Source organism: Chiloscyllium plagiosum, chromosome 26, assembly GCF_004010195.1.
Source record: "Chiloscyllium plagiosum isolate BGI_BamShark_2017 chromosome 26, ASM401019v2, whole genome shotgun sequence".
NCBI classification, from domain to species: Eukaryota; Metazoa; Chordata; class Chondrichthyes; order Orectolobiformes; family Hemiscylliidae; genus Chiloscyllium; species Chiloscyllium plagiosum.
The window spans coordinates 18,142,441-18,153,393 of NC_057735.1; positions in this window are offsets into that span (position 1 = coordinate 18,142,441).

Consider the following 10,953-nt stretch of genomic DNA (forward strand, 5'->3'; position numbering starts at 1 on the left):
AGCCTGCTGGACAAACTTTCCTCATTCCTGAAGAAGGGCTTATGCCCAAAACGTCGATTCTCCTGTTCCCTGGATGCTGCCTGACCTGCTGCGCTTTTCCAGCAACACATTTTCAGCTCTGATCTCCAGCATCTGCAGACCTCACTTTCAACCCAAATCCTGGGTCCGCTACATGAATGACCCCTTTGTCATCACTAAATGAAACAAGTTAGAGGAAACCTTCAAGACCATCAATAATACCCTTACTAGCATAAACTTCACTAAAGAGGAGGAAAACAACAACAAACTGCCATTCCTAGATGTCACAGTAGAGCAAACAGCCAATGATGAAATTCAAACCAGTGTCTACAGAAAAACAACACATGCAGACCAAATATTGAACTACAGAAGCAATCATCCCAAAACCCACAAATGAAGCTGCATCAGAACATTATTTCAACGAGCCAACACACACTGCAGCACAGAGGAACAATGCAGAGCAGAGGAAAATCACCTATACTGTGTATTCAAAACAAATGGGTACCCAATGAACACAGTCTGCCGATTTCTCAGCAACAAACCCAAACAAGCAGACAAAACACATCCAGAAACCCTAGCCATTCTCCCCTACATCAAAGACATCTCGGAAATGACTGCCAGACTACTCAGACCCCTTGGCGTCATGGGAACCCACAAACCCACCAACACACTAAAACAGCAACTAATGAACTTGAAAGACCCTATACAGAAAATGAGCAAAACCAACGTAATTTACAAAATACTGTGAAAGAACTGTAACAAAACACTACATTGGACAAACAGGCAGAAAACTAGCCACCACGATACATGAACACCATCTCGCCACAACTCGACATGACCCTCTCTCACTAGTATCCTCACATACTGATGAGAAAGGACACCACTCCTACTGGGACAACACATCCATCCAAGGACAAGCCAAACAAAGACACGCACAAGAATTCCTGGAAGCATGGCATTCCAACAGGAACTCTATCAACAAACAGAGTTAGACCCCATCTACCACCCCCTAAGAAAAGGAGCAGGAAGTGACTTCACCACAAGAAATGACATCACCAATCCAAAGAAACCCAAACATATAAATAGAAAACAGGAATTTTTAACATTGCTTCACATGAGACCCACTGAAGATGATGTTACCTAGAAAGGTAACAAAACGTCTGGAAATGAACCTTTCAGTTCAGTGAACATACCTACATCCAAAACATAAATAGCTGTTCTTTCCAGATTCAATTAAATGCAATCCGTGACTACCTGGTCAGGTCTGCACTCCCCAACAACCAACCCTCCCTTCCTGGCACCCTGCCCTGCCACCGCAGGAATTGTAAAACCTGTGCCCACACCTCCTCCCTCACCTCCATCCAAGGCACCAAAGGAGCATTCCACATCCAAATGTTTCACCTGCACATCCACCAATGTCATTTATTGTATCCGTTGCTCCTGATGCGGTCTCCTCGACATTGGGGAGACTGGACGCCTCCCAGCAGAGCGCTTTAGGGAACATCTCCGGGACACCTGCACCAATCAACCCCATCACTCTGTGGCCCAACATTTCAACTCCCCCTCCCACTTTGCCGAGGACATGCAGGTCCTGGATTTCCTCCACCACCTCTCCCTCACCACCCAACGTCTGGAGGAAGAACACCTCATCTTCCGCCTCGGAACACTTCAACCCCAGGGCATCGGTGTGAATTTCACCAGTTTCATTTCCCCTTCCCCCACCTCACCCCAGCTCCAACCTTCCAGTTCAGCACCTCCCTCATGACCTGTCCTACCTGCCTGTCTTCCTTTCCACCTATCCACTCCACCCTCCTCTCTGACCCATCACCTCCATTCACCCATTGTACTCTATGCTACTTTCTCCCCACCCCCACCCCCCTCTCATTTATCTCTCCACTCTGCAGGCACCCTGCTTCTACTACTTTTGCCCGAAACGTCGGTTTTCCTGCTGCCTGACCTGCTGTGCTTTTCCAGCACCACTCTGATCTAAACACATCTTTTACCTAGTATACTCTGCTACCTGTTGCAAATGTTTCCTTCACTTTACTGTGAAATTCCAAACAGAAATTGATCTCAGATGCACTGCTGGTTACATGTAAATCAATAAAATTCATTTTTAAATAGATGCTAATTAAAATGTATTAAAACAATTCCAACATAATTAGAATAATCCTTACATCATTCCTGATAGAAGTTCCAATGGAGAAGAGGACAAACTTGTCAATTTGCTCTGCGTCTGAGGGAATATAGTCTTTTTAATGAATGCATCCAACAAATACACTTAAGAGGGGCGATTTTCATTATTCATAACATACTTTCAAAAAAAGATCAACTCACCAAATCCGTCCTGCCTGGTTTAGTAATCTCAGTATCCTTAAAGAATCTGCTTTTTTCAGACAGCTGTATTTCACACATCAAGTTCAGGTTTAGCTGCAAACCTTTCTCCCAATACATTGTTATTCATGTAAAAATCAGCCTTGAGAACGGTTTGAACATTTGATTTCCCCAAGTTGAGAAGCAAAACAAAGGTGGAAAGGAATGGAGCCTGTTAGTGGTGGAATGATTTACAGATGAAGAAAAATAGTAATGTCCCTCAAAAAACAGCTTTTTTAATCATGCCAAGAACTTGGCAAATGAGGATGTCAATAGTTTTAAAATATTTCTTTTCCCATAATTGCATCTAATTTTCAAATCAGAAGGCTGTAAAAGGAAGAAATGTAATATTGAATATCCTTTTGCCCCCAGAATTTGTTTTAGTAGTTAGATAGGCCATTTATATATAACAAAACAATATATTGTTTAACTTGTGCAGACACAATTACATCAGATTACCAACAATTAACTTTGGAATATGACAGTTGGTTATAATCCATGCGTGAGTTTATTAGTGTTTTGACATTGTCTTCTCTGCTGCATCGTTGATCACCAAAAGACACTTAAAGACTTTATATACTTGGTGATATCTGCAAGGATAATATGCTAAAATTGACAGTTTCAGTTTAGGTCCTAGCATAAATTATTGCTACAACATAATGTAAATAGGAAAAGATCAGTGGCTTTCCCAATACAAACCAGAGACGTCAGTCATGATGTGGCTTGAGAAGATGTTTGTCCAGTACTTATTACTTCTAATTTGTTTTCATCTTAAGAAACTATTGTTCTGAAAGTTAAGAATTTCATTTGATCTTGAATATTGCTTGACTTGTTGCAGCAGCAAAACTGTCTGCATTGGTAATTTGCACAAATTGTAGTGGTCATTGAAACATGCTTCTTGCTATCTGTTAATTCTAGGTACTGATGAGTTGGAAAAGGGAGGTAACAGTAACTCAGGTCAGTTTTTTTTTGCCTTTTATAGCAGTTAATATTGTGAGTGATTAAGAAGTTTTAATCCCAATATATAACAGTGTCCATAACATAAAACAGCAATGACATTTGACTAAAGTTCACTGTAAAAACGTAGGAGAAAAGAGATTTAGATGTTAAGAAAGCTGAGAAAGTGTGTTGGGTCACTGGTTCTCATGGCCTATCCCTCATTTTAAAACAAATAAAAAAGTTAAATTCCCACAATCAGGGTGAACTGTACACAATACACACAACAAAAAAGAATCAGCTCATTTAACACTGTATTCAATTTATTTTGAAAAATATAAGTTACAAATGACCTTGTATTCAGCGAGTGAGTAAAGATGGACAGAGTAAAATTCATGTTTTTCTCCCCCCAACAGCATATACATCATACTCAATTACTTGTAGCAGCAGTGAACTGTAAACACCTTATGCTGATAATGCTCATACTCTTAACACTATTTGAGGTCTACTTTCGGCAAAATGCCACTGCAATTTAAAGCACAATTGAAGTCACCTATCCCACTTGCACGAAGTCACATTGCATAAATAACTTGTATCACTAGATACATAACATAAAAAAATACAAATTGTACAATATGTACATATGTACTGAACAATAAGCTCGATAACTAACTGACAGATGTGAGATCCTGAGAGTACCAATCGTAGTATACTTTTCCTGAATATAAATATGACCTTTAGAAAATCAATGGTTAAGTTACAATCATTTTAATGCACAAAAAATGGGTCAGGAATTTATGGCTTCAAAAGGTAAATGCAGTGCCCAGTTTCAAAAGTACATCAACGAAGTGCAAATAACCCAGATATACATCTTTCATTGATCTTTAGAATTATATAAATTTAAAGATGAAGTACTATTGACACTTTATGTATTAATGTCTCAATCCTGTACTTTTTTTTAAACTTCAAACATCAGCATCATAGGACTAGAGAAAATTGGAAGCAAATTAATCAAACCTTGTGAGTCACCCTAGACTAATAATGTTACCTTACATTCACGAAAGTCAAACAGCAGCATACACTACTATTTTTACCAAATAAGTAGTTCTGAAAGACTATGCCTGAATTTGCACCTCATTCACAGAGGTTACAGAATTGCCAATGAGCAATTTTAAATGCCCCCAAAATGATGCCACGGTGCTGTGTGCATGCTAAATAGTGGTGTTGACTATGCATATGAAAATAATCTGGATTTTGTAGTTAGATGCTCTTGGGTCTGTAGAACAATCAGGCTGAACTAGAAAATAAGATTGTTTCAGCTCTTGATTTCTAGACATTGCAGGTACCTAGAAAAACAATGAATTTTATGATTTGTATTCTATTAAGAGCACCTGACAAGGGTAGCTGATTATACCATCTGAACTTAGGTAAATGGATCAGAGCCATGTAAGACATTAGTTTATCAACCCCATATTACTGCCAAGGATATTTATGGTTCTATTTTCAAATATCTAATCAGAACAGCATTTTTGAAATGTATGAATGGAACTCAGATTAAAACTCAATTTACAAATATCCAAATAGTCACATGGTATACAGAAATGCTAGTTACCAATCGGAGACATGCTGTTGAAGCTTTGTATCTTTGATTCATCAAGGCAGATACAAGAATACCAGATTTCAAAAGGAATAATAATTTCTACAAATGAGACTGGGAATCTACTTGGCTGCAAAGTGGATTCTAAGGCCAAGGTAAACTTCATGGAAATTGGTCCTAGAAGTCATGCCAAAGATTTTATTTAAATTCAAAAATGGTGAGTTGACTCTCAAGCCTCCAGTATGTCTCACTGAGTGGCATGGTGGCTCAGTGGTTAGCACTGCTGCCTCACAGTGCCAAGGAATCTGGGTTCATTTTCACCCTCAGGTGACTTGTGGCATTTGCACATTCATCCCATGTCTACGTCAGTTTCCTCCCACAGTTTGAAGATGTGCAGGCTAGGTGGATTAGTCATGGGAAGTGCAAGGTTATAGCGCAAGGGGATAGGGTCTGGGTGGGATGCTCTTCACAGGGGTGGGTGGACTCAAACGGACTAAATGGCCTGCTTCCACACTGTAGGGATGTTATGAACTATTTCCTGGTGCATTTTCCATGGCACAGTCTCAATCAGAATTTGCTTACCAGTAACTAGCACCCTGGTCTCTCATGCACTATAAGTTTCTGTTCCTTCTGAAATTTGGTATTCCTGTCTATCCTGATTTGTGGAAAATGAAAAGCTTTGGTAGCAAGTTTCATTTTTTTTTAAGCAATACTCTACTTGTAAATCACAAATGAATTGGAATTTATACAGAGTGACATTTATGATCAGTTTTATTAGATTAAACAGACATTCTTTTAAGAACCAAACTGTACACGCTGTTATGTTAAAAATTGTTGGACTTCAACTTTTGACCCAATTACAGAAGCTGTAGACAGTAATATTTTGCTACACCTGAATTCTACTGACATATAGACCCATACGCACATTGGATCTTTGTTCTGATTAAAATTATTTTTCTAATGTTATTTGATATTCATCAAATAGTAAATTGCCAGTGAGCAGGTATACTGAACTATACTTCTGTACAGCTAAAGGTGTCAAATTATATATAAACTTAAATAGAACTAAGTACAAGTTGGTATAAATAGTTTAGTTAACTTTTGACTACTGGCTATAAACAGAATAAAAGATACAAGTCGGTTAACTGGTATGAACTAACTGCAACAAGGTAGCTGTAACTTTATAAATCCAGTATAACAAATCAATAGAACTGCATTTTATTTTGTCATTAACTAAATTTATCTTTCCCTAAAAGTATTTCCGTTTATATAGTACCTGTACCTTTCATCTAGAAGTATTGAAGCACTTCACGATGATGTATGGGGAAAAAAAGATTTAGTCTAAAAAGGATAAGGATGTGACAAGAAGTTTGATCCAAAATATAATGCTGATGGGATTAGTGATTTAAGAAGAAAATTCCAGAGTGCATCAACCAGGCTTTGAACACCAAGTCTTTAGTTTAAAAAAACTACAATGGTAATTGATAATATTTCATGGAATTTTCTATATTTTGCTAAGAAAGTAACATTTATCTATTTGGTTGCTATATTGTTCAAACATTGGAACCTGTAGCACCTGAATTCATGACATCCTAACTTCTCTCTCCATGGGAAAAATTAAACAGAAAATCGGTTTCCAAATAACTGTCCGGTTTAGGCATATTAATTTTGCAGTCATCTGGACCCAAATATACTGGAAGCAGCAATTAATTACCTTAAATGACAAATCTACTCTGAAAAATCATATCAAACTTGAAACATTAACTTTATTTCTCTCCACAGATGCTGCCAAACCAGCTCAGTTTATCCAGCACTTCCTTTTCTTTTAGATTTCCAGCATTCACAGGATTTTTGCTTTTAACAGAAATTTGATTCTTAACTATTCCAAAACTTGTGTTAAGCATCTTGTTAAAGCTGCAGTAAAATTTAAATGTCCAAAAGTACCAGGCACCAAGGATTATGTTAAAGGCATAGAATTACATTGTCAATATAAATAGAAGCTTCTATATAAAAAAAAAGATATATAATGGGATCAATAGCTGACAGATGTTACCAACCTACATGCTCCACATTTAACTATACAAGTAGCGTGTACTTACTCTTAAAATGCTCAAGGCTTGTTGGGAATGTATGTAAAAAAAAGTGTGCAAAAACAGGTAATAAAATGTACGTTCTAATACATTGTCAACTCACTAATGTCTACAGATTCAAATTAACTTAAACCTGTTTTGTATGTTTTCATTTCTTTCAATAAACGAAGTAAATAAAATTTTACAAAATGATAAATATGAAAATATTTGTGGATATGGTGCCAATCAAGTGGGTTACTTTGTGCTGGGTAGTGTCAAGCTTTGAGTGTTGTCGGAGTTGCACTCATGCTGGCAAACAGGGAGTTTTTCATTACACTCCTCACTTATGTCTTGCTGATGATGGAAAAGTTTTGAGAGTCAGGTGGCAAGTTATTTGCTGCAAAATTCCAAGCTTGATGTGCTCTTGTAACTATAGCATGTACATAGCTAGTCCAGTTCAGTTTTTTGTCAATGGTATTGACAGTGGGAGGAGGATCAGCAGTAGATATGCCGTTGTAAGTCAAGAAGTGATTGGAAATGGTTTTGCTGGAAATAGCATCACTTGGACAGGGCCTGGCGCTTTGTGACATTTTATCATTTGCCACTTGCTTTCACAAGCCTGGATATCATCTATGGGCATGTGTCTTGCTGCAGCATAAGGAATCACAAATGGTGCTGGATATTGTGCAATCAAACATTCCAACCTCTAACTCTATGATGAAAAGTCATCATTGCTGAAACAGCTGAAAATGGTTGGACATTGGACATATTTTAAAGGAACTCACACAGGGACGACTAGCTGCTTTATAGCACTGATGATCCCCACCAAACTACTTAACTAATAATTGAGGTAAACTGGTGGGGCAGTAATTAGCCAGGTTGGATTTGCTCTGTGTCTACAAGACATACTTGGGCAAATTGTCACATAGCTGTACTGAAACAAGGTGACAAAAGGTGTAGCTGATTTGGAGCAGGAGCCTTCAGCACTGCTGGAATTTATTTCAATATTACCTATTCAAGTTTACTTTAAAATATGATTGCACAGCCAAATAAACATAATACTAGTTACTCCAACACAAATTCTTTTACCCCTAGAAACCAGTTCTTCAACTCTCCCTTCCCCTGCTGTGTAAAATTTACATTTTGATTATGCTCACATTGCATCCAATCATTCCTCACTTAGGCGAGTCATGGATTTTATATTTTTGTATTGTTATCCTTACAAAATTTACATAATATTTACATGCATACACTGTGCTAATTGCTAGAATTAATTCAGCGTTCATACATGGACCCTGTAAGGTGAATAATGTTATAGGAATTGTGAGGGCTAAATTGCATTGGTGAAAACAGATTAAACATAATTATATGGCAACAACATATTGACTAATGAAGAAAAACAAAGTTTTTGTTTTAAAGTATACTTTTCCACATATGATAGATCTCCTACAAGCAATTAAAATCAGTTTAGTCGTTAGTTATTTTACCATGCATACATAACTCAAATTATGCTAATGTAAAAAAAACCTCACCTTTACTATTCAGATGCAATATTATAAATGAATAAGCAATGGATGTTCAATTCTTTTAGAAAAAAATAACCACTTTCCGATCTTCAAAGCATGGAATTCACAATCACAAATACCAGCTCACATTTAGGCTCTTTGGCTGAAATCAATGCATGACTATTGTAGATGACGACCTCACGCTACAATATCTAGTTCATGTTAAGTTTGCGCTATTCGAAGCGATATGATTTGTGCACACTTGTGAATAGAAAAGATCATGACTAACATCCCTGTTACAAATGTAAATAAAACCCAAATAAAACAATGCTACCATTTTGGTCATCTTCCAATTACAGACCACTAAAAACATAGGCATTTCTTACCTCTTCCAAGCTCATTCCGGATAACTCACTACAATTTTGAATCTTTAATGATAAAGACATTCTGCTCCAATTTAGTTGCAGTTGAGCATTTTGGACATCGTGTAGTTATTAACACTGAATGAGGTCAAGCTAATTATTTTTAAAAATTGATCTATACAAAGCTGTGCTACAAAATTAATTAAATAAAATGTAATCTTTTATGTTTAACAAGATTTAATCAAATTAAACAAAAAAATGCGCACATTACAAACTCATTAACTCGAAGTAGCTTCCTGGAAATTGTTGTTTAAGGAAATTATTCCAAATTTTCTTTTTGAAAATTTCTGTAAAAATCACTAACACCCACTTCCCCACTAAAATCTGACTTTGCATTAAGTTTATAAAGTCATGGCGCACAAAATTATTGGTGTTATTCTACATCTTCAATTTCAGGCTGCCTCCGAGGCCTTTAGCTGTACATTTAGGTGAGGAGCAGAAATACTAATAATTCAGTTTTTCTCCATCTTCAACTTTTTCATCTGCCTAAACTGCTTTGATTTCACATACGAGAAGTTCTCATCATGCAAAAGGATTCCGCTATTGTGATTATTTACACTGTACCAATGAGGATTATAACATTGTGAAGGTTTAATAAGGTGAACATAAAGTAGTTGGTAGTATAGAAACTGACTATTGCTGAAAAAAAGTGACATCGTGTTGAAGCTTCTCATCATGTAATCATCAGGACAGATGCAAACATGCCAAAACACTTCTCCAATTAAGCCAAAACACATGGGACAATAGCACCCTGTACAACCTCCAAAGCAAAATCTCAACCATCAAGATTGACTTTCAAAGCCATCAGCAGCCTTTCATGCCATAAAAAATATTGCTTCCTTTGAAATTTCACACTCTTGCGCCAGTCATGATGAACACAAAAAAAGTGACAAAAGCTGGACTCTTAATTTCAGCAATATCAAACATGAATTGTGGTTCTTTTGGTTTGAGTCACTGATGATAGTTCATCAATTAAAGCCATCACTAAGGAAGGAAGGAAATATTTGCCGTTAATTCTTTACTTGGTTGATGGAGCATAGAAAATTTTTAACAATGGAAAATTGAGGACAGAAAAAAAGAAAATGTGAAAGCAAGGCAGTGTCTTTTAGAGTTATAAAATTGGATGACACTGTACGAAGTAGTTCAAGGAACATGCTTTTAGCCAATAAAAATGTTACTGCAAAAGGTGAATTGGCATGGAATTGTAACCTGGTTTTTCAAGTTCAGTCCACATTGATGAGATGAGTGTCTCTTCAATTTCAAGGGCAACTAGGGACAGGCAGTGAATCTGGCTAGACAGCAAAGCCCACCAGTGAATAAAATAAAAAAATCTGCCCGACAAGTGAAATAGCTTTTGATCAACGCAGACCAGTTTGTTTTTGATAATTACCTGCTGTGAGAATACTGATACTAACTTGGTGATTTGTGGGGAAAAAAACCCACTCTTCTTGAGATGCAGCCCAATCTATGGCATTGATTTTGGTAATAAGGCACACTTTGTGTCAGTGTAAGAGGGAGCATGATTCTTTCATAAGAATTATTATTTCATTTTGGAGTTAATGAATGAGAATAGCCATATTTGGCACTTTGGTGCATTTACATTGCAATTTTTGTAATATGATTTTGACATTTTACTTAGAATCGTAGCATTTTACAGAAAACCACTCGACCCATTGTATCTGTACTAGTTCCTCACAAAGAGCTATTTAATTACCATTCAAAGCTATTAATAACAGATGTAGTTATTTTCTTCTCTACAGAATAAAATGGATAAAATACCTTTCAGATCGTATAATAATAATAACACGATAATAGCTAATGGAAGTTCTCTGTATAATAGTCGATAGGACAGTTGGGTATAAATTAACATTTTGATACCCAACCAATCACAATTTGTTCATTTTCTCGACTCAAATTACCAAGTTAAATGAGCATCAGAAATAAAAATGATGTCAAATTTAACAGATTAAGGCAGAATTGTAGCATCAAAAAGTAGTGCAGATGAAATGTCATCAACCTGAAACATCTCTCTT